We start from the raw sequence: 23,237 nt of genomic DNA on the forward strand, positions 1-23,237 counted from the left end.
AGAAGAAGATGATTGACACCGCAAGTCTATTTAAACAGAGGAGGAGATCATTGGTCGCGGCGCCGGGAGCCGCCCCGCCGAGGCTGGCGAGCGCGGCCTTAAGGTGGCCCCGGGGCGGCCGCGGCGCCTCCCCGCCTCCCGTGCGCGCCCTCGCCGAGCGCGCGCCCGGGAGATGGGCTGGTCGCGTGACTGCTGGAGGCGCACGGCTGCCAGCAAACCTGCTCCGGCTGGCCTCGGAGAAATTAAAAATAAGACAAACAAGCTCGCCAAACGGCCGGGGAGCCGGGGAGGGGCCTGTGCAGCGGGGCCGGCGGGGCGGCGGGTTCTGGTCCCGGCGCTGCGCGGGCCGGCGCGCGGCTGCTCCGGAGCCCCGACCTCCCGCTCCTAGCCCGGGAAAGCTGGGGAGCTCGAGGGTTGCCGGCAGCTGGTTGTGCGCCTCGCCGGCGATCTTGTTTTCTCCGCACTCGCCCAGCGGGGGATGGGGGCGGGGGCGGGCAGCTGGGGGGCGGAGGCGGACGGTGGGAGCTCGGCCCCCAGCTGAGCTCTCCCCCGGGGTCCCAGCCGCACGCACGGCGGGGGAGGCGGGGAGCCCTTCGGCCTGGGTGACTTACTTAGGTGGGGGTGAGCAGTGGTTAGCTCACCCTTAACCTAGAAGTCTGTGCTAGTCTGGGGGGGGCAGGGGGCTTAGGGGAGAAGCCACGGCGAACGGCTTTCTATAAATTAGCCTGGAAGAGACGCAGCACTTATAATGTATTCTGAGCCCAAGCTCTCCCTCAGTAAAAAATAAGGAAGGATTTCCAGATCAAAACGTCGCCTGGTCTCCCAAGTTCCCAGTAAGCTTTGTAATTGTCTCAGACACATTTAGTTTAAAAAGAGAGAGATTACACCCCTGGCCCAGGTTCTTGCTTCCCAGTCACAGTTAAGGCCACTGACACGGGCTGCGTGTGGGAACTCGTCTCTTCTTTGTATTTTTCAATTCTTTGCCGGGTTGTAGCAGTTTCCTCAACCTGAGTCCCGCCGCCAAATACAACAGTTCCTTCCTTCCTCCACCTTTCTCTCCCACCAGACTCACTTCTCGGAACCCACCCAGAACACCATTCAGATGCAAGTGACGCCTTTAGAGGGCTGCAGGTCGTCGAAGAGTGAAAGTAACCGGAAAGTCCGGATTGTGAAGTGATGTATAAAACCACCACCACCGTGTTCTCACGTCTGATATGATTACTTGGGCATATCTCTGCTCCCCTTTGCAACTTGAAATTTACCTAAGCAATATGATCTTGAGCAAGGTGATGGACGTTAAAACAGGATGGACAGGGCTGTCATATCTGAAACAGAGCTCACAGTCTTTAACTGCCTCCCCCCAACCCCGTATATGATCTTGGTCTGGGTCAAAGTTACACATTTTACTGGAAACTAATCTCCAGTTCTAACAGTACACAACGGCAACTGTACACAACAGTTTTCTTGGGCGTCTATGCTACAAATGAGTTTGACTTTTAACTTGTTTTCTTAACCACGTATTATTCGTCCACTTTGTGTCCCTGCCTTGCTTCATACACTCCAGAATGTAAGAGCTGGGAGGGACCTTGGGAACCCTGTGGTTCAACCCTCTCTTTTTTACCACTGAGGAAATAGAGACCGAGAGGATTCCTGTCCAGGGACACATAACCAGTTGGTAGCAGACTAGAGGCAGGTCTCCTGACTCTAAAGCTGGTTCATTTTCTGTCCCTTTCCCTCCTGATGACCCCAACTGGTTTGGGATTTCGTCTGGATTCGCCTATGTCCCTCTCCTACAAATGATTCAAAATGGCTCCTTCTCATGACCTGGGCTGCCTACAGATGTTTCCTTGACGTGGCCTGTGGTCCCTGATATTTTAATACAGCTGTCACTGGCCTTTGGTATGACCTTGGCACTAATTTGACTAAAATGCAGATGCCAAAAGGGCAGGGTGAGACCCAGAGAGCAGTGAGGGAGGCAGTGCCCAAAATTTGTTTCAAGGTCGGGACTACCTACCTGACCGACAGAAAATATTTCACCTGGGATCAAAGTAAAAGGTCTCATCTTCTTTATTTTTTTACATTGAATGCCCCACTTAGTTTGCTGAGTTGGAGAAGAGGGGGAGAGGGACAGGAAAATTAGGGTAGGTCTCAATACCATAATTGATACCCTATTCCTGAAATTAGATCATTGTTGTTGAAATTTTTACACAATTGCTAGACTACACCGGAATTCTATATTATATATAAGCATCAATGCAGATGCATAAATACACAAACTACCACATATATGTAAATGGAGCTATTCTAGAGGATTGCACCTTGCCACAGATGTTTGATTTTATTCGTGGAATTAATATCTTACAGAAAAGTTAAAAATGAATACTTCTATCCCCTCCACACCCTGAATATTTCTTCAACTAATATGTAGGACCACCATTTTGTCGCTTTGTTAATCTTGAAAAGTAAGCGAGTCGCAGTCACGCCACCTTAAGACGTCTGGCTGCCAGCAGAAAGGCTGTGCTTACTCCGACCTTGCTATGATCTAAAGTGTTTTGTTTACAGTCAAGGCACCGGAGATCTGCACAGCAAATAATGAGAAGGCAGGCGTCTGCTGTAGTAGCGACGAAGCGTGAAAAAATACGATGGAGTCCCCGGGGGAAGAGGGAACTGGGAGCTCAGAGCGCCATCCTCCTGCGGAAAGTAGGCGGCGGCTTTAAAAGACTGAGCGGGGGAGAAGAATTTCCAATAAACAGCGTAAAGGCGGAGCCTGGGGAGAAGACAGAAAGTTCCACTGGCACTGCTCTAAAAAGGGCTCTGCTGGCCCAAGACCCAGAATCTAGTCCTGGGTGATGTTTTTGCTGTCATTTTCACTCCTGGTAGTTTTCTCCTTAGAGCTGAGAAGCGTCCCATAAGCCACCCAAGATTGCGTGTCCTTCACCAGCTGAGGAGAGAGAGGAAGACCAAAATAACTTAAAAGAAAACACCTGTGTGGTAGCCAAGTGTCCGGGCGGGGCGGCAGGGCAAGCTCGCCTCCCAGGTGTGGTCCGTGGTCCTCGCAGGGGGGAAGTCAGGCAGCCCCAAATTTCTGCGAAGGCGCACGTTTCCTTGCTCTGTTGCCCCTCCCACCACAAGCACACAATTTTAATCCTTCCTCCAGGGTGTTTATGGTGAGGCAACGTTCACTCAATTTCACTATTCTTCTAAACCGACATAGTTTTAGAGTTCAGCAATTTCACATTCGTCTGTTTCTGACACTTCTCATTCAATTTAATAAATATTTATTGAGCATTTTTATTAATTTGCTTATTCTTTATTTCAACAAAGATTTGTTGAGTGCCTTTGATATCCGAGGCCCTGGGGATACAGAAGTAAACAAACAGATTTAAACTAGGATGAAGTTTACACTCTAGTAGGGGGAGAGGAGACAGATGATACACAGTAACACATGAGTGAAATATATACACTGCATAAGGAGGTGATACATGCTATGGAGAAAGAACAAGCACGGGAGGGAGAAGGAGAGTGTTGTGAGGTCCCAGTGGGACTAGAGTGGTCGGGGAAGGCTTCATTGAGGACGTGGCCTTGGAGAGATGCCCCGAGGACTCAAGAGAGAGCAGCCATGCAGATATCTGGGGAGAGTGTCCCGATAAAGGGAACAGCAAACACAAAAGCTCTGAAGTGTGGTCTTGTGTGATGTGTTCAAGGAACATGGAGGAGCAAGGGGAGAGGAGCACCCGGAACATCTGCTCCTACGAGGCCATGCAGGCCTCTGGAGGGTTTTTATCAATGACTGAGTGATAGGGGAAGCCACTGAAGCATTAGGAGGTTCTAAGCAGTGGAATGACGCGCTCTTACCATGTGTAAGGTATTCCCCTAGGCGGTATTCTCAGCGGCCTAAGGATGAGAAGTCACAGTCCCTGCCTTTAGGGAGCATACCTCCTAGATGGGGAGACCACCATGTGCACAAAAACTCCAGAGACAGAAAGCAAAATCTGGAAGAATGCAGTCCAAAGATAGAGTACAAAGGAGGGAGAAAGAGGAAGCCTTCAAGGAGGTGATATGAGTCAGGTCTTGAAGAATGAGGAAAATGTCAAGAAGATTATAAAGATGTATTGGCAGGGGTGTTAATTGGCGGATGGGATCAGACAGTGGCAGGTGTATGGATGACATGCTAAAAAAAAAAATGTTTTATTCAGTAAGCAATGGAGCATTTGGTGAAAAGAATATCGTGATCACTGTCCAAACTTGTCTCCTGACCCGGAGCAAGCCTGGGCCCTGAGAGACAGTGTCTAGGGACAGAGCTGAATGAAAGCTGGGTGGACCGTCCCATTCTGGTCTTAACCCAAAGGGAGCTGGTTGTTGGGCAGAGTACGGGTGTGAGGCAAGAGGGTAGAAGCATGAGCCACGAGACCACAATAAGAGGGTTTGGAACAGAGAATAGGAGGCTGTCTTGTGTGAGCTACTGAGCTATGAAGGCACAGCTGCAGATGCTTTGTATGTGGTACGCACAGCCTTGACGGGAAGCGGAGGCAACTGTTAAGAAGCCCACGCCGTCTTGGACAATCAGATGTTTGTGTTCGGTAGTGGCATCTGACAGCAGAGTAGAGGATGGGCGTGATGAGCCTGGAGGGGCTGACACAGGGAGGTGACTTTGCAGGCTGATTGCAGTTGCTCAAGCTAGAGATACAATGGCCTTAAGCTGTACTGCAGAGGAGGGAATGGAAAACTAGGAATGAATGTGTGCTTGCTTACGTAGTCAGAACAGATACAGGGGCTGGAGAAAGATGGAGAAATGGAGGATGGCTTTAAGGACTCACGCTTGGGTATTTGAGAGAATAATGCCATTAATTAAGAGAAGTAACACAGAGAGATGACGTAATAGAGAATGTTAGTTGTCCACCAAATTCCATCCTCACCTTCTTCCTCGGTATCGGAATTGTAACTGGGCATACAGCTGCGCATCCTCTCTCAATTTCCCAGCCTCCTTTGCTGTTGAATGTGGCCTGGTGCTAGGTGTTTTCCAACAGAATGTAAGCCAAAGTGATATGTGTCTTTCAGGCCTAGTGCATAAAACCTGTCACATGACTCCTTCCCTTCTGCTTCTCTCTTCCCCCTCCCATGGGCTGTAAAGGTGAATATTACTGTAACCTTGGAAGCCACATGTTGAAGGTGATAGGGCCACCATCAACCCGAGTCCCTGATCTGACCCGAGAGAAAAAATGAATTTCTATTTTGTTAAACTGTGATATTTTGGAGGTCCATTTGATAACATTTTATAGTCAATCCGAGCTAATACAGAGGGAAACGTTTGGGAGATAGGGAATAGGGAAGATTAAGAATTTGATTTGATGCAGACAGTATGTGCATTGAAATTAACTGCATCCCTGAGGAAAAAAAGAATAAGAGGTTATGTTCCTTAAGAGGGCAACTGAGACAATATTGGAGACATGAATCTGACACATAATGTGAAAGGATGCTATGGTTGGCGGGGCTCTCTGAGACCTGTCCATATTTACAAATGTGCCAGTAATCATATGGCCAGAGCAGATCCTGAGTAGATTAAAGCTTTCAAAAGTGTGGAAATAAGGGGGCTTCCCTGGTGGCGCAGTGGTTGGGAGTCCACCTGCCGATGCAGGAGACACGGGTTCGTGCCCCGGTCCGGGAAGATCCCACATGCCGCAGAGGCCACAGCAGTGAGAGGCCCGTGTACCACAAAAAAAAAAAAAAAGTGTGGAAATAAGGATGTGTGTGGTGTTCTCAATATTTTTCATCACACTTGAGCTGTGTAACACTCATTGTTTCTTCATTGTCCCACCCTCCCTTCTCAGAAAGTCTGCTCCCTTAGGCTCTTCTGCTGAGAGATTATATCCCATTTTTCCCATTCTCTAGATTTTTTTTTTTTTTTTTTTTGCCAAGCCACGTGCCTTGCAGGATCTCAGTTCCCAGACCAGGGATTGAACCCGGACCACGGCACTGAAAGCCCAGAATCCTAACCACTAGGCCACCAGGGAACTCCCCCGATTCTCTTTCTGAAGGTGACCAGAGGAGGGGAGAGGCTATATCTATCTGACCCGAATTTGGCCAACCAAATTCTCTCTCCTGAAAATTTGAAACGAGGTCTCAGAAACTTCAATTAGTAAACTGTAAATTAGAGATTAATAAGGTAATGTAGATTTGGAATTCAAAGAGCAGTTTTAAGAAAGCTATCTTTGGCACATGTGTGATGGAGATGCAGATTAAGATTGCCTGCAGTGTCAGAAGAAAGAAAGGGACATTCAAAGAGGGGCAGAGAAGAGAGACCACGGGTTTTAGAAAGACAGATAACACTCAGCACCCCCAAACTCCCCAGTTTCTGGATCCTGCAGCTCAGGAGGTCCAACTCCCTGGATTTCAGTTCTGTGGGACAGCCTGTGTTTGTAAAACAATTCCTCTCATTTTGCTCCAAGCTAGTTTGTTACTGGTTTCTATTAGAACCCAAGACATCCCTGATTAACACAATACTTTACATACTTGAAAGCAGCTTCTCTGGTGTCATCACATTGGACCCTCATAAGACCACCGTTTCGAGACGAATGCTGTTATCCTCTCTTGCAGATGAGGTCCTGAGATAGAGAAGGCTGAGTGCTCCAAAGCTAGGACCAGTAGGCCTGCTCTTCGGAAGCTGAGTCCAGAGTCCACTGTGATGACTCTTGAAGATGTAATGACTTGGTGGGTTTGTAAATTTTATCACGGAGGCTCATTGGCTTAAATTACCTACAGTGCACTATTCATAAAAAGAAGGTTCTGGGGAAAATGAGATTCAAATTCCTAAAAAGAAGGTTCTGGGGAAAATGAGATTCAAATTCCTAAAAAGAAAAATAGCATCTTCGAAAGAAACTGGACTCAGAAAGGGTTTGAAACTGATCCAGTGGGGTCAGACTTTAAAGAAAAAATGCATCAGGCAATTTTAATTAGAGAAAAATCTTCATTTTCAAGTAAAATGTAGTAAGCAAATACAGTATTGCTGGTTTCATAAGAAGGTGAAATAAATGGCAAACCCTGGATCCATGACTTTAATTTCCATGACTGAAACATAAGTGGACAACCTCTGTGAGTAGAATATGGAATTTGGAACAAAAAAACATATTCACCACCAACTCACCATTTTCAACAACAGTCATTGAGAAGATACAAAGGAGAAAACCTCCCTTAATTATCTCAGTCTTCAGTTTACGCAAACTTATACCTAAAAAAAAATAACTGGAAAGTGCTCATTTTTTGCTCCTGACCACTCTCTGAATAACTGTTCACATGAATATTTGTTCATTCCTTCATTCACTAAATTTTTAATGAGCTCTTAGCAGATGCCAGACACTCTGGGGACACAGCAGAAAAAAAAGATTGCCAAAGTCCTGCTTTATGGAATGGAGTTTACACTCAAGTGTGGAAGGCAGACAAGACACAAATAAATAAGCATAGTATGTCATGTTGTTATAGGTGCTAAAAGAAAAAAACTAGTGTAGTTGAGGCTGCAGAGAGTAATGAAGGCAGATGCTGTATTAACAAGGAAGGACTCTTTGATTAACTGACATTTGAATAGAGACCTGAATGAAATGAGGGCATTGGACTATGTCATTTTCTGTGTTCCAGGCAGAGGGAATAGCAAATCCAAGAGCCCTGAGGAATGTGCCTAGGGTGGCTAAAGAGTAATAAGGGAACTAGTAAGCCAGACACAGTATGTAGGGACTGGGAGGTAGGAGATGAGATCAGAGAGAAAGTAGAGGCCTGGATCATGTATATTATATAAGACATGATAAAGACGTTTGATTTTATTCCAAATGAGGTAAGCCACCTTTGAGCAGAGAGTTTTGATCAGCTAACTTTGGTCACTTTCCTGAGTGGGAAGTACTTCAGAAAAGCAAGAGAGAAGTAGGGAGACCAGTTAGTAGACCATTGCAGTAATCCAAGAAGAGGTCATACTGGTTCAGACCAGGGTGGTAGCAATGTACGTAGAAAAAGGGGTAGAGTTATTAATAGATTTGCTAAAGGATTGGAAATGGAATGTGTGTATGGGAGAGAGGAGTCCGTAGTAATTCCAAGGCTTTTTCACCTAAGCAGCTGAAGAAGGTTTAGCCATTTACTGAAATGGGGTTGACTGAGGGAGGAACAAATTTTGCTTTGAATGTGTTAAGTTTGAGATATCCATGGACATCCAAGTGGAGTTGCTGAGTGAGCAGTTGTATATATGAGTCTCTCTTAGGGGAGAGAGGTTTGTGCTGGAGATACAAATTAGTAAATTTTCAGCATTTAGATGATATTAAAGCCATGGGACTAGATAAGATGACAAAGGGAATGAGTTTAGACAGGGAAGAGGCCTGAGCATTACAACTTTTAGAAATCAAAAAATGGAAAGGCTCTAGACAAAGGAGAATATAAAGGCGCCGCTGCTGGAGTAAAGGAGAGCCAAGGAGAGGTGACTCAGAGGCCAAGTAAGAGAAAGTATTTCAAGGACAAGAAGAGATCAGATGGTTCAAATGCTGCTGATAAGTCAAGTAAGATGAGGACTGAAAACTGACCATTGGATTTGGCCATGAAGGTCATTGGTGATCTTGATAAGAGTAGTATTGGCCAAGTAGAGGATATGAAAGCCTGACTGGAGTGGACTAAAAGGAAAGTCATGTACATACATGCTGTAAACCCACATGAACAAAATATGCACACATAAACCTTGTCTAAGCGGAGGGTGGCTAGGTTCTAATATCAGGGAGCCAGTCTGGAAGCAGGCCCGGGGTGGGGTCTGTGTACTGGCAGATGAGGAAGTAAGCACGTGAAGAAGGTGCCACCCATTGACTACCTTAACTTGTTTCATTGTATGCTGTCACATTCTATGGTTCCTTCAATATCTTTTCTTAACTTTCCTAAGAATTGTCATGTTGACAAATTACCTTAAAGCTCTTTGAAAGGAATCCCTTTTGGAGACGATGCTAAGAGAATTAGCACAGAATGAGCTTTGCTTGTGTCTCATATTTCACCCAGCTAAGAAATAGAAAATCAAGAGTGTAAGGCTTTATTGTAAATTCTTAGCATAATAAAAGGACATTGAGTAGAATTTCTATTTATTCTTGACAAAAAGCCTTTCCTGACATTGTCATTATGGTATTCTTCTCCGAACCTCAATAATCTGCTTAAGATCTCCCTGTATCAGCGGACCAATTATACAACGTGTCTAATGCAATTTGAAGTTTGTTGCCTTTTGCCTTAACTTGGGATTTGATTTTCTGACCTAGAATATTTCAGAGTAGTTTTTCCATCTCTTCCTTTACCGAAGAATCAGAAACATCCAGAATAGTTAGGCCCTCTGTGGCCACATGAGGACAGAAGAGGGTAAGTAATAAGATAGAATTCCCCCGCAGAGCATTCATGAAGCAAGAATGTAATCGACCTGCTGAGCTGTTTAAACAGCACAGGAGGGCAGCACAAGGCCAGAACTGTTGGCCCCAATCCGGCAAATATTCCAAACCACCACCATACTTATGGTCTACTTTTCTGAATGCATACACAAGAGTTTTAATCCCCACCAAATTTCACTGAACTTTAAATCTGCATAGACACTACCTATTAAACATTTTCAGATCATTTTCATACATTATTCACATAATAATCTGAATTTAACATTTATGTATTTTACCATAGCAGAGTGTTTTAATAATTGTCTGTGCAGTCGAGGTAAGTGTTATAACCCTTAACAAGTGAGGAAGTAGAAATAAAGATAAAAGGTGATTTGCCTATGGTCATCACAGTTAGGTGCAAAGATAACAACCTAAGCCTGATGCTTTTCCCCTAAACTCAGCTCTTCAGAAAGATACCCCTCCATCCCCCAAACACACATGGACACATTCCACTGCCTTCGTGACATATTCACTTTGACTTCAGATATAAATCTACAGTCTTTAACCTTTTCTGTATCCTCCAGTGAGGCCAATTTCCATCCTCTAAACAAAATAAATACAGAGTAGGTAGCACCTAATAGATATTACTGGCAAACATACACAGTTGCAGTGAAGCTCAAAGAGATATCCTCTAGTGAATTCTGTTAGGTCCTCGATATGGCAGTCATGGAATCCATCAAATCTACAGCTCCTTCCAAGAGCAAATGCCCCACCCCTAGCATGGGCCACGGCATGGGCTCCTGACTAAAAACTGTGTTTTATGATGGGGCCTGGCACGGACACCTCTGCCCAAAAGGAAGATGGTTATTAGCTACTCCAATCTTATACTCTCACTCAAGAATTAGAACTGGGAAGTATAGTAAAAACCAGAAGGTCACAGTGAAAAGAGCATAGACTGATGCAGAGAGAAGACATGTAGGGACATAGAGTCACTATGTGCTGGACTCATAGGCCATGGGCTTCCATGGCAAAGATGTCTAGAGCTCTCAACGTTCCTAATGGACTTATAATTCCTGTTTACATGTGACTCTTTCAAGGCCCCGTAGTTTGGGTTTCCATGGTCTAAGGATTTGGCAGTATGGCTAAGATTCCCGTCACACATGTGAACACACATTCACACACTACTCAAGGGAACAAATGAGACTGTTCCTTACAACCAAAAGAACTTAGCCAACCACCACCCATAGGTAACGCTCCATAACCAAAATAAGCAACATTTAATCACAACCAAGCTCACATGGGACATATGATTGTTTGATCAAAGCTGTACTTCATTCACTCATTATGTATCTATTGATTACCTATGTGTCAGGCATTAGGTGAGAGCTGGAGTTATAGATACAAATAAGCAAGAGACAAATAAGACAAGGTCTCTGTATTTGAGGGGTTCCCACCTCAGTGGGAAAGGCATCATACAAGAATGGAAACAAAGTGAGAAAATTTAGGGAAACTGTAGACTGATTGCGTAAATGGTAGATCCTTTTTTGCTGGTAAGTCATTCTAAAAGAGCCCTTCTAGTCAAGTCCAGTTTATCAGTCAACATGAGATTTGTGTCAGTATACTGTATACCCAAGTGAAAAGATGAGAACAGAATCATATCATCATTCTTGAGTGCCCTGATGACTGGGATGTACAATGGTGTAATTAGATGGACAGGGTTAATAATTACCACATTCATCATGACCATTGCTTCATGCTGGCTTCTCAGGACTTTAAATGTGGTTATGATGTTTTAGACTTAAAAGTTAGACATTACTTACTGATTTCTTGATTTGAGCGATTATCAAGACAGATAAATAAAACATAAGGAGTTTAAAGTAGAAGAGAAAAGGGGAAAGGCCCTGAGAAAAGGGAGAAGGAGGGAGATCTAAAATACCAATCTTTTGTTTTTTTTTTTTGCAGTAGGCGGGCCTCTCACTGTTGTGGCCTCTCCCGCCGCGAAGCAACAGGCTCCGGACGCGCAGGCCCACGGGCACAGCCGCTCCGCGGCACGTGGGATCCTCCCGGACCGGGGCACAAACCCACGATGCAGGCGGACTCTCAACCACTGTGCCACCAGGGAAGCTCTAAAATACCCACCTTTTAAAACATGTCATCAATATGTGGATCCAGATTTATCATAGGTCTATGTTAACTGTGGATTCAGTCTTAATCACTTAAAATATTAAAAAAAAAATCCACCAGTACATACTCTAATATGTTTGGTTTGATTTTCCAACATGCAGAGGGTTCTCTTGTAGTTTTTTAAGCACTAGAGATGTAAGTCAAATACCAACTCATACTTTAAATTTTAGAAATATTCTATTAAATAAAAAGTAGATGTATTAAATAAGTCATTTTAGGATAGATACAGTACAATTAAATTCGACAAATACTTAAGTGTTTCTCATTTGTATGAACCATAAGGCCAATCACTACAGAAAATTTGAAAAGTAAGATACAATTACCATCTTCCATGGCAGGAGCTTTATTCTATATATAAAAGTTAAACAAAGAGACAATAACATTAATGTATGGCCAAATATATGTGCTTTAAAAAGATGGTACACGCAAAGTGCTCTGAAGTTTCTAGAGGTGAGATCAGGGAAGGCTTCAGAGGTTGCTTTTGAAAGGGTCTTGAGAATTCAATGGAGTTAAGTTGAGAGAGGCAGAGAACTGCATTAATTAAATGGGAAATTTTACTAAATGTAAACTTGGTAATGAGTAGAATCATCTTATTTCCCTGTTATTGTTCACTGACACTGTCCGAGATAGCTCATAAATGTATACCACCCCTCTGAAAATATAGGATTGGAATTCTCTCTCCCTTTTGCCTACTGGCAGTCCTATCTCCCACAATACGAGCTCTGTATGCCAGATATAGTCATTTTTAGCTCATATGCAATTGATACAAGGGGAAATAATGTCAACATAATTCAGAAATCACATTGGTTCTTTCATTATTTTTCCCAGCAAACTTACATTTTGAAGTGATCAGGGGCAAGTCTTCTTACAATTAAATACAAAACCTTAGCAATATAAACACTTTAAGAAAAAAAGCAGGAAATTCTTCAGGAATGCCTTCCTTTAGTACAAATAGAGGTTTGTTTGTGGCTTCAAAAACTTTTAAGAGGGCTTCCCTGGTGGCGCAGTGGTTGAGAGTCCGCCTGCCGATGCAGGGGACACGGGTTCGTGCCCCGGTCCGAGAGGATCCCGCATGCCGCAGAGCGGCTGCGCCCGTGAGCCATGACCACTGAGCCTGCGCGTCCGGAGCCTGTGCTCCACAACGGGAGAGGCCACAACAGTGAGAGGCCCGCGTGCCGCAAAACAAACAAACAAACAAAAAACTTTAAGATTTTTATGACATTGTTATGTGGTAAAGCTACACAGTGTAAACGAAGGTGCGAAACTGTTTTGTCCTGTGTGTGGGGTTGGGGGTTGGGGGACTGATTGATCAAGAAGGCTGAATACTGGATCAGACTCTTCTTTTTCATTAACTTAGTTTTTTGTTTTTTGTTTTTAAAGAGAGACTGTCATTATGGTAATTCTAGTGGATTTTTTAAAAATTGAAGTATAGTTGATTTACAACGATGTGTTAGTTTCTGGTGTACAGCAAAGTGATTCAGTTGTAGATAGATATATTCTTTTCCATTGTGGTTTATTACAGGATATTGAATATAGTTCCCTGTGTCATACAGTAGGCCCTTGTTTATCTATTTTATATACAGTAGCTTGTATCTGCTAATCCCAAACTCCTACTTTATCCCTCCCCCACCCCCTTTCCCCTTTGGTAATCATAAGTTTATTTTCTATGTCTGTCTGTTTCTGTTTTGTAAATAAGTTAATTTTTGTCATATTTTAGATTCCACATATAAGTGATATCATATGGTACTTGTCTTTCTCTTTCTGATTTACTTCACTTAGTGTGATAATCTCTAGGTCCATCCATGTTGCTGAAAATGTCATTATTTCATTCTTTTTTATGGCTGAGTAATATTCCATTTTATATACATATAAATATATACATATATATGTGTGTGTATATATATATATATATATACACACATACCACATCTTCTTTATCCATTCATCTGTCGATGGACATTTAGGTTGTTTCCATGTCTTGGTTATTGTGAGTAGTGCTGCTATGAACATATGGGTGCATGTATCTTTTTGAATTATAGTTTTGTCTGGGTATATGCCCAGGAGTGGGATTGCTGGATCATATAGCAACTCTATTTTTAGTTTTTTAAGGAACCTCCATACTGTTTTCCACAGTGGCTGCACCAATTTACATTTCCAGCAACAGTGTAAGATAGTTCCCTTTTCTCCACACCCTCTCCAACATGTGTTATTTGTAGACTTTTTAATGAGGGCCATTCTGACTGCTGTGAGGTGGTACCTCATTGTAGTTTTGATTTGCATTTCTCTAATAATTAGCGATGTTGAACATCTTTTCATGTGCCTATTGGCCATCTTTATGTCTTCTTTGGTGAAATGTCTATTTAGGTCTTCTGCCCATTTCTTGATTGGGCTGTTTGGTTTTTTGTTATTGAGTTGTATGAACTGTTTTTATATTTTGGAAATTAAGCCCTTGTCGGTAGCATCATTTGCAAATATTTTCTCCCAGTCCGTAGGTTGTCTTTTCGTTTTGTTATGGTTTCCTTTGCTGTGCAAAAGCTTGTAAGTTTGATTAGGTTCCATTTGTTTATTTTTGCTTTTATTTCTATTGCCTTGGAAGACTGACCTAAGAAAACATTAGTACGATTTATGTCAGAGAATGTTTTGCCTATGTTCTCTTCTAGTTTTATGGTATCATGTCTTATATTTAAGTCTTCAAGTCATTTTGAGTTTATTTTTGTGTATGGTGTGAGGGTGTGTTCTAACTTCACTGATTTACATGTGGCTGTCCAGCTTTCCCAGCACCACTTGCTGAAGAGACTGTCTTTTCTCCTTTGTATATTCTTGCCTCCTTGTCAAAGATTAATTGACCATAGGTGTGTGGGTTTATTTCTGGCCTCTGTATTCTGTTTCATTGATCTGTATGTCTGTTTTTGTGCCAATACTATACTTTTTGATTACTGTAGCTTTGTAGTAGTGCCTGAAATCTGGGAGGGTTATGCTTCAAGATTTTTTCTTTTTCCTCAGGATTGCTTTAGCAATTCTGCATCTTTTATGGTTCCATTTTCCTCAGGATTGCTTTAGCAATTCTGCATCTTTTATGGTTCCATGTAAGTTTTAGGATGATTTGTTCTAGTTCTGTGAACAATGTCATGGGTAACTTGATAGGGATCACATTAAATCTGTAGATGGCTTTAGGTAGTATGGCCATTCTAACAATATTAATTCTTCCAATCCAAGGGCACGAGATGCTAGATCAGATTTTTAATTTTGACAAAACTGCTTTCAATTGGAATCAAATGCCCTCAAGGACCTATATGTCCAAGGAGAAAGCACATGTCCCAGGTTTAAAGGTTCTAAAGCAGCATTGTCTGATAGAAATATGAGAAACAGGGCTTCCCTGGTGGCGCAGTGGTTGAGAGTCCACCTGCCGATGCAGGGGACACGGGTTCGTGCCCCGGTCCAGGAAAAGAAATACGAGAAACATGTAATTTTAAGCTTTCTAATAGCTATATTTTTAAAAAGTAAAAAGAAACAGGTGAAATATTTCAATATAAAAACTATTAATGAGATATTTCCATTATTTTTTCATACTAAGTCTTTGAAATCTGCTGTGTATTTTACATTTACATCACATCTCAGTTTGGATTGGTACATTGAAACGCTCAAGAGCCACACTTGGCTAGTGGCTACCATATTGGACAGCACAGCTCTAAAAGATGACTGTGATGTTGAGTACAAATACCAGTGGAGGTTTAATTGTGTATTTTTTATTAGCCTAGTAACTTTTATGGTCCTAGGGTAACAAAACTGCATAGGCTTTCAGTGTTCTGCTCCTAAGCTTGTATTTTCATAAGTCCTATTATTTTTAGTGCACCACTTTTAAAAAACTACTTCTTTCTTCTGTACGTATTTTCCTACCCTTCCTCCCAGCTAGAGGTAGTCATGTGACAAGGTTCTGAGCAATGAAATGTGAAGGGAAGTCTGTTAAATCATATGGGAAAGATTTTTCACCCTGATAAGAAGGGAGGCCACAAAGAGAAAGCATTTTTCTTTTTCTTCTCCCTCTATCCCTGCCTTTCTGTTTGAACATTTCACATGAGAACATGATTTTTGGTGCTGTGGCAGCCATTCTGTGACTATGACAGAAGACTCTTGTATGTTGAAGATGGCAGAATTCCTTACAGAGATGTAAATGCAATGAAGAAGCCAGCCAGGCAAAGATGGGGGTAGGAGGGAGGCGGGAGAGGAGCTCCCTAACAGCAGGAAGAGTGCTTCAGCAGATATGTCCTTAATGGGCATTGCTTAATATTCACAATCAAAGTCACCCTTTCTTCTCCCATATGCCCCCACCCCCTTGCTAATGATTCCCTTCCAACTGACTGGAACATTCTTTCTTCAGGTGTGACAAGAGTGCTGGAATTACTCCCAACACTTGCAAGAGAGCAGAGCTACAAGCAGGAGCACAGTTTTCTTGAAGTCCCTTGTTTATCATTAAGGATTCATGCACAAACACTGCAATTTGGCTATCACATGTTTAATACTTCAAAAAATGTTTAAAATTATCTATCTTGAAGAAAGTTCTATCACTCAGTTAATAAGTAAGATTATATTGTGTTGATTCAACCAATTTTGGGTAATTGGGAATGCATACAAGATTCACTGATCAGCAATTTCTTATCTTGGGGTCACAATAATTCAAGAACCCAGGTTTACATAAATATGTGGACGCATATGGCAGCAGTTTTTTTCACTGCTTTACAATGTCAGGGTAATTACTGATTGTGGAAATTCTGGAAGTCTATCTCCTGAGTCGTATGACAGACTGAATGGATAACCAATTCAGTAGTGAGTTTCTTTTACTCATCAAAGGATTTTTTTTTTCAGTGAACAAAGACGAAGTTTTATTTGACCACTTACCAGTCTTACACTAACATTTTCATCACATGTAAATGAACCAGTAGTCTCAAAGGATTCATAGTTCTATATCAACTCTTCATCCAATTCCCATTCTCTATTTCCATTAGAACCATCTCATCATGTGCAATAAAAGCATTCAGTTTCTTTTACAGTTGTTGATTGCCTTGACAAAGTAAGCAGTGTTTATGAGTCAGTCTTAATCACCTTAATAGGCGAACAAAGAATCAATTCAGCTTATCTACGTTTCTTTTCCTTCAGGAAGAAAATGTCAATTCAGTCCTGGCTTAGAAAACTGGCTATCACCTTACTTCAACCAAATGAGTGTACCTCTAGATAACGGAGCAGGATTTTAAAGTTCCTTGTGACTTTGGTACAAATTGTTGCCTTAAAGGGTAAGTATCCAAATTGCTACATTTACTAAATTTTACTGTCATATCGAACATAATAAGAAAAACCCAGAGGCTGATTTTTTAAGGTGAAGGCTCTGTGAACCATGCTGGAGGCGTCCAGAGCCTTCAAAATCTGGCCCCATCTGCACACGTGTCCATACTTTTCCTCTACTTAATTTCATGCTACCTAAAAATTTCACCTTCCTTTTGTAGAAAGTTTCTTCTATTACAAATTAAAGTCTTCAAATCCATCATTTAAAACCTAACAGAGTCCAACAAAATTTCCAAATTGTTAACATCTATGCTATTATCCAACTCTAAGATAAACATCTAGGTCTAGCTGAATCTACCAGTTACTTAAGGCTGTTTTGAGCACATTAAAACGCATCACTGGAAATTCTTCCATAAGGATAGTTTTTAAAAATCAGCTTGCCTGCGTTTTCTTTGTTTTCAAACAGATCCAGTCATATCTATAACACAAAGTTTCACCAGATCTTCTCATTTTGTAAGTATCATAGCCTTCTAAGCCACCTGAAACTGATTCTGAAGGGAACTTAAAACCATTTTCGAAAATTTGCTTGTTGGTTTGTGCTTTTTCTGGCTATTGCTTCTAGAGTCATCTCTGTTTTTAGTTTAAAAATTTGCATGGCTCCTTTTTTGACTCTGCTTCGAGAGTCTTTTTTTTTTTTCCAATAGTCATTCTTAATGATGCAGGTATTGCTCGAAATTTGAGCAAGATGGGCTTAGGGTTAGTGTTATTTGCATCTTTTCCATTACAGGAGTCCATATTTTTAACAGGTACCTAAATACGACCTTCGCTTTTGGGTTTAGTACTGTTGCTGCTTACCACTTCTTAGTTATGGTTAGAGTGGTGCTATCACCTTCATTACGTTCATAATGAAGCTCTTCCACGACAGATCTGAAAAGGCAACGATTTCTAAGTGATCAAGATTGGTTTTCATTACGGCTCGTGTTTTCATTACGGCTCGTATTTTCACTGGTTTCAGGTATACACTTAACCTGTCCTGTTATTAACCTCCCACCCGTGTTCCCGGCTGAAAACGCGACTTTCATCATGAACTACACACCAAGACCTTAGACTCCGGACTCTGAAGTGGGTACCCAGCGGCCGCCCGAGGTAGTAAACAAAGCCCCGCGCAGGCGCAGTAGCAGCAGAAGGGGGAAACTTGGTGGTGTCAGCCAATGGGATTTTTCCTACAGTGAAAAGTGGAAAAACAACAACAAAAATCCCCACACCGCATTCTAAGGTGATAAACTGGTTGGCTTTTTTCCATTTTTTACAGAGTTCTGGCTTTTGTTTCTGAAGAACTTGTGCGGCCTTCGGGGCCTCGTAGAGAAAAGCCCTTCCTCGGCCCCAGAGACCTGCCGCTGGCGTGTCGCCTACCTCTAGCCTCGTTTGTTCTCGCCGCGGAGTCTTGATTTTTTTTATTTGACGACAGCATTAATCCATCGGGGCTGGAGGAGAGGCGGGGGCGTAAATAGGCCTCAAAGCACCCCCAAAAACACTACTCCCCGGACTGGCCCAAACATCGCGAGATCTGCCTGCGCGAACAGCGGACGCCCCCTCACCCTCCGGGCGTTTGCTCATGCGCTTGACTGATCATTTTTAGCGCGAAAACATTTAGAAACGTTTTGGCTGGTAATAGTCAACCAAATTTGACCCTCGAGAAAGGTCGGAGGTTAATTCACGTGGACGCGATGGATTGGAGCACACAACACGACATTCTTCGAGATTCTGCAGTCACAGCTCCACATGCTTATACGGTCGTCACTCCTTTCCGTTGCTCTGTTTCGGCCGTGAACTCTGTGAGGAGGTTTCAGCGAATCGAGTAGTAAAGGCGTGGGCGTGGGAGAGCCGTCCAGGCTTTAAACCAGAGTGGTGAGCTTTCTGTGTTTGGAAAGATAACCCTGGGAGCGACATAGAGGAACAAATCTGAGGGGCCAAGAAAGAAAACCTTGTGTTTTCTTTGTATTTTTTTTTTCTGGAGACCAAGAGAAGATGTGAATGTAAATAAGGTAGTGCAGTGGGAGGGAGAAGGTGGGAAAATTGTGCATGAAGGCAGTAGCCATGCAGCACAGTGGAGAGGGGAAGCTAGGAAAACAGAACTCTGGGCAGTAGAGCACGTCTTCCTTCAGATAGTGCGACCCTGTGCGTGTTTGTAAACAGAAAGGCAGAAATGCTCCACATTTAGTTCCTCGTGGGTGAGGTGGAAATAGGGGAGTCCCTAAGTGAGTGGGACAAGGAGGATTCTGAAAGCCAGAGTCGTGAGCAGGGGCTGAGGTTGGGATGAGGAAGGACAGTTAAGGTAACGGGAGTCAAGAATTCTGCAAGTGTTTTGAGAGAACTGACCCATCTGACCTCTTTCTCTCTCAGGGTATGTGGGACACCTGCGCAAGCACTGGAGTTTGCCCTGCAGCGCCTGAAAGGACACCCACAGTGTCCTCTCCCAGTGGGTCCCTTGGCCCCTCGAAGCATACCTCAGGCGGAATGTGGATTGCATGGAGTGAAGTGGTGGAATTGAGCTACCAAGACACTGGCGCGCAACAAAAGTACCGACTTGTCGCCGCTAGCCTCCCAGGTCACTAGGTATGAGAGCCCCATCTTTTTTTTTTTTTTTGCAGTACGCAGTCCTCTCACCGCTGCGGCCTCTCCCGTTGCGGAGCACAGGCTCCGGACGCACAGGCTCAGCGGCCATGGCTCACGGGCCCAGCCGCTCCGCGGCATGTGGGATCTTCCCGGACCGGGGCACGAACCCGCGTCCCCTGCATCGGTAGGTGGACTCTCAACCACTGCGCCACCAGGGAAGTCCCGAGAGCCCCATCTTGATGTTAGCAGCAGTCGTATGCAGCTTAGCCAGTATATTTTGATGCTCTGTGTACTGTCTGTAGTACAAGGCAGAGGAACGGTGGAATACATGGTTTTAGTAGACCAGCAAAGGAATGGCTTGTAGGTAAGCAATATAGCTTCATCTGTAAGAAAAACTCAGTATAGAAAGCCGCAGGGTTTAAGTTAGCAGTGAGGGAGAAGGATCCAGGTATCGGTCAATAGAGTGGAAGTACTTTAATAAAGGCCCAGACCTAGTAGTCCCCTATCAAGAAGTTCTGCCTGGAGCACTTCGCCTCATTTTGGCAGCCTAAAGTGTAGCCTAGTAACTGGGCTGTATGTGTGGAGTTCATGGGAAAATGTTCCAGGAAAAAAAAAATATATCCGTGGATGCAATAGACTAGGGTTTCTGCGCTGGCGCCTGTTTTTGGGGGGAGTGGGATTGTTACCGAAACGCAAATCCTGTGTGCCCGACGCACAGTGAGGCCACACAATACCAAAATGCTGGAGTCTGGAACACAGAAAGGTTTATTGCAGGGCCATGCAAGGAGATGGGTGGCTCACGCCTTAAAAAACCCCAAACTCCCTGAAAGCAATCAGCAAAGCCCTTTTATAGGAAAGGTGAGGAAGGGGCGTGGTTAGTTGGTGCACACTTCTTGGTGTCAGAGCCTTTGTCCTTGAGGTCAGGTCATGGTCGGGTCACGATGTTCCTGTAAATCTCCACCAAAACAAATGTTACTCTCTGTTCTGACAAGAAAAGGGGAAGGTCCCAAGGCACGACTTTCGCCCTCCGAGGTCCAGGCCTGGTGGAGAGAAGCGGGGCGGTCACCCTAACCTCGGAGCGTCAGTCCAGCACCCAGTCTGGCTCTTCCCACCAGTGCCCAGGCTGAAGAGGCAGATCTCAGACGGTGGCTCCCTCCGGGCGAGGTCCCCAGACCCTGCCCAGCTGTCATCGCTGAGGCAGCCAGGCGCCCAGGGCCCAGCTGGCCCTCGGGCTCCTCAGGCCGCGTAAACAGTGGGGGCCAGGTTCCCCGGACTGTGTCCCATGCAGACTGCCGCTGCCATTCGGTCGCAGAGGCGGGGATGGGGGAGAGGGTCACCGCAGCCTCAGGGCCTGGGCCCGGCCCGTGGGCGGTCCTGGCGAGGCTCTGGAGCCCTGCAGGGCACACCCCCAGCCTGTTCCCTGGGCCCCCCAGCTCGTCTGCCAGCCCGAGGCCGGGTGAGCTGGAGGGCCCCGGGGAGAAGGCTGGGATCGGCCTCTTACCTCACTCTCCAAGTGGACGACCACCGCTCCGCCGACCGTGGGCTCAAAAACGCCCCTCAAACGGTGGCTCCTTGACAGTTGCTCGCCTGGGGGCGGGGCCCACGGCAGCGCCGACCAATGGCTGAATGGGGCCGTCTGTGGTGCCGACCAATGGCTGAGCAAGACCTCTCGCTGAGGCTCCAACCCCCGGCGTTAATGATCTCCCGGTAACCGTTGCCTGGTAACGGGGTGCGGGGGTGATGGTGGGCAGCAACGGCGGAGGGCTAAGGGCTGCGCCTTGCGGCGCTCCGTTACAGGGTCATCCAGCTGTAAGAGGCGTGACCTCTTCAGGATGGTGTCACAGAAAGGGTTTGACACTTGAGCATACCAGTCACTCTGTATGCCCTCTCTGGGCCTCGGTTTCCCTGTATGTCAAATAAGGACAATAGTGCCTACCTCATAGGATGACTGTAAAGAGGAAATGAGGTACAGTTGAAAAGACTGCATGAGTTACTAGCGTAGAACTTGATATGTAGTGTATGGTCAACAAATAGTTTCTGCCTTGAGCCTCCCACCACATTTACGCGTGCCATCTCCTCACCAAAATGTGCATGTTCTGTGTAGCATGGATGCATCCGTATTCAGAGAGCCTTAAGACAGATTCTTCACCTTGCCTCCACAGTAGACTCAGCTGGGGAGCTTTAGAAAGTCCTAATGCCCAGGCTTCACCCTAGACCAATTCAATCAGAATCTCTGGGAGTGGAAACCGGGCATCAGTATTTTTTAAAGCTCTTCATTTTGCTGCTAAAGTTGAGAACCACTGCTTTAAGCAGGAGGAGAAAACAAGTTAGGCCTGTGGTTTAAGACCACTTGTCTGAATAGCTATATATTTGAAAATTTTCTAGAGGTATAAGGGCTAGAGCTTGAGATGGGCTGATGAGTAGGGCATAGTGAGCTCTGTTCAGGAGAGAGGGCACTATGATAAGAAGGTGGTAAGCATTGTGATTTGGGAAAGGTCAGTGATGAGGTCATTAATACAGGCCCCAGGAATACACAGGATTTACTGCAGAGACGGAGGACTTTGGCCTCCTGAGTTGGGCCTTTGATTAGCACAGGTGACACAATTCTGGCTGGTTAGCTCAGTTGGTTAGAGCGTGGTGCTAATTTAACAGCGGTGACAGACGGTGATGTCTTTATTGCTTTACCGCGTTGTGGATCTTGGGCCATGAGCATGGCGGACTGCAGTAGTGGGGTGCGGGGACCTTTTACAGTTGCTCCACTGGTTGGGGAGGGACATCGAGTCATCGCTGACATGTATGTACGTGGGTGTTCTCCAGCGGAAAGGCCATTGATGAGGAAGCCTCTTCCCAGAGCCTCATAGGGTTGATGTGGCTGCTCTGACTACACAAGTGGTCCTGTCAGTACTAACAGGTGAGAAAGGTGAGGATCAAGTCTGTTTTGCAGACTTTCAGTGAGTAGAGAATCAGTTAGCATAGGAGGGACGGCGTGTCTGGGTCAAGGATGTGAGGTTCTAAGAGACAAGGTACTTTCTTTTAGGACGACTCTGGTTTCTAGAGATACAAGTAATTTAGAAGTTGAAACCGCCATACTACTTCAGTCACTGATGCCAAGACCCAAACGTGGCAGTAATGGCCAGGAGTATCTTCTGCCAAAAGGGGAGGGGGTAATCTGTCTTTCACTGGGTCCCTTTTCTTGAGAAGCACATGAGTTTAATCCCTAGCAAGAGCGTTGGTGAAATGGCCAGACATTGTTGCCTAGGTAAGAAGACAGGATTCAGAGACTCTGCAGGGGTCAATAACTAGAGGTTATGGAAGTGGGTGGATGCAGAAGTGAGGAGTGGAATGGGGTAGAAGGATAGGAGTCTTGGGGTGAGGAGGGAGACCTATTGAAAGTTCGAGGTAGAAAAATCCCAAGTGCTGACAGTTTAGTTAAACGGTTATAAAAGTATGTCAGAACAGGAGTGCTTTCCGAGACCCTGTGACAAGAAATACCAGAGACAGACTGCTCTGTAGGACTCTGCAAGATGTAGGAGGCTGAGAACTGATTAGACTGCTTTTAAACTCTCACCCATATCAGGGGCATAAAGGAGTCACGAGGAAGACTGGGAAAGGCTGCTGCAGAGGATATTTGAGTGGAGTTGTTGGAGTGCTGGTAGACAGGCAAACCAGGGAGAGAGGGACGTGGCTCCACTCTTTGCCTGAACGTCAGCTTTCCCGGGTACAGTGGCTGCAAACTGGTGGGAAGGGGAAAGCCTTAACTGTAAGTCAGGGGGCAAATTTCGACTATGATAC

At 44.6% G+C, this 23,237-nt stretch overlaps 1 protein-coding gene across 5 annotated transcripts in view; it reads left to right on the forward strand.

Moving 5' to 3' along the window:
• The first annotated feature begins 18,052 nt into the window (after positions 1-18,052).
• The window catches only part of GPR19 (G protein-coupled receptor 19), an 80,864-nt gene continuing 75,679 nt past the window's right edge, over positions 18,053-23,237 (forward strand). For 2 of the 5 annotated variants that reach the window (XR_003437800.1, XR_003437799.1), the window contains exons 1-2: positions 18,425-18,737; positions 19,233-19,445. The gene's annotated coding sequence lies outside the window, so the exon portion shown is untranslated. Of the gene's footprint in view, positions 18,738-19,232; positions 19,446-23,237 lie in introns of all 5 variants that reach the window. The other 3 variants (XR_003437802.1, XM_027129563.1, XR_003437801.1) reach the window with 3 other exon arrangements.

Source organism: Aethalodelphis obliquidens, unplaced genomic scaffold (assembly GCF_003676395.1).
Source record: "Aethalodelphis obliquidens isolate GAN/ISIS:26980383/991018 unplaced genomic scaffold, ASM367639v1 scaffold36, whole genome shotgun sequence".
Taxonomy (NCBI): Eukaryota; Metazoa; Chordata; class Mammalia; order Artiodactyla; family Delphinidae; genus Aethalodelphis; species Aethalodelphis obliquidens.